The sequence below is a fragment of the Austrofundulus limnaeus genome, unplaced genomic scaffold (assembly GCF_001266775.1).
Source record: "Austrofundulus limnaeus strain Quisiro unplaced genomic scaffold, Austrofundulus_limnaeus-1.0 Scaffold96, whole genome shotgun sequence".
In the NCBI taxonomy this organism is placed as follows: Eukaryota; Metazoa; Chordata; class Actinopteri; order Cyprinodontiformes; family Rivulidae; genus Austrofundulus; species Austrofundulus limnaeus.
The window spans coordinates 1,178,261-1,179,798 of NW_013952498.1; the positions used below are offsets into that span (position 1 = coordinate 1,178,261).

The 1,538-nt window shown below is 37.7% G+C and overlaps 1 protein-coding gene across 1 annotated transcript in view; it reads right to left on the reverse strand.

Moving 5' to 3' along the window:
* Positions 1–1,390, reverse strand: part of LOC106520701 (ankyrin repeat and fibronectin type-III domain-containing protein 1) — a 43,698-nt gene extending 42,308 nt beyond the window's left edge. The window contains exon 1 of the mRNA XM_014012920.1: positions 1,245–1,390. The gene's annotated coding sequence lies outside the window, so the exon portion shown is untranslated. The remainder of the gene's footprint in view (positions 1–1,244) is intronic.
* Between the last annotated feature and the right edge of the window lie 148 nt (positions 1,391–1,538).

Genomic DNA, 1,538 nt, shown 5'->3' on the forward strand with positions numbered 1-1,538 from the left:
AATTAATAATTCATGTGATTTAAAAAAAAATCTTAAGTTTTGTTATTTTTTTCCTCCCTCTTTCCCCTCAAGAAACCAGTTCACTGACAGGTGTCCTGACATTTTCTTTAAAATTCACAAACGTTACTGAGAACTCAGTGTTTTCATAAACACTTGCAAGCCAACCTGGTTCAGAGGGATCAACACAGACCATGATAATACGACCACCACGATCCGCAGTTTAGATAAGACTATTACCTCCAAACAGAGAACTTTTTGTTCAAACCAAATAGATATATTTTGGCGTGGTTTGTCCAGCGAACAGTTTTTCAGCAGGCACATGTTATCTTCTGTAAACTGCAGCGGTTAGGTAACGTTTGTAGAAAAGCAGAGGCTCATTCTTGGCCGCCTTGCCATGCACCTGTGAGCAGTTCATGAACCCTAACCTTAGATACTACCAGGCTTTTCCTTACCTTGCCTAAAAATGAACCATATTAACCCAGACGTTAACCTAAGTTCCAAATTATGACCCTTTCAATCTATTGCACTGATTTTTGTCAAGGCAGCTGATCAAAAATAAAAAAATGTCATATCTCTTGCATTCATGCTACTGTCTGTTCTTAAATAGGTATAGTTTCTAGTGTTATACTGCTTGATGAACAAAAACCCAGTCCCAGTTCCTCTGAAATCTTTCAAATATCCTAAATTTAGGGCGTTCGTTGAAGGAATGATGTCTTTAATGCAAGAGTTTTAGGACTAAAACCATATTATTTTGAGAAATGACAAAATTAAAACAATGGTGGTTAGGTCAAACACAATCACGTGTTTTTATGAGATGTCATGCTTATGTTTTATGAATGACTCTCAGCTACTACCACCTCAAATTTTAAACACAAGATCTATAAATGTATTGCCTTTTTTTTCTGTTAGTTGGCTGTGGTCGCCATCCTGAATGGGGGATGGCACAAGAAGTTAATCACTTATAAAGGTACATCCAAATAATATTTCCTGAAAGTATAATTAAGATCCAGCAGGTGGTTCACAACATATTTTGCTAACAGACAGACAAAGCTGATATCAAATAGTTATGACTTTAAACAGAACTGGCACAATCTAGCAGCACTCTGAAAATGAGATGTGGATCAGCCTGAGTTACGTGATGTTTCCAAGTGTTCATAGTTCTAAACATAACTTTCCGCGGAGGAACACCAGCATCAACTGTAGAGGTTGTGATGTGGCTCACAGTGAAGACTTACTTTTCTTACCGTGTCTTTTCTCTTTGCTCGACCTTTTTATCCGACGCAGCACGACATAGTTTTATTCTTCAAAAGAAGTTTGTCTTCATGAACGCCTCCTTTTGTTGTTAAAATCCATTCTGTTCGAGACAGTTTTTCACCAGTGTGGAGGATGAAGCGCACCTGAACCCAACAGTGGGACATCAAAGAATCTCCAACACCACCCGCCCACGCGCTCTTCTTGTTCCGCCCACTTCCTCATTTATTTTTTAGAACAAAGTTTTATTTTAATTTGCTAACAGAATGTACATTATATATTATTAT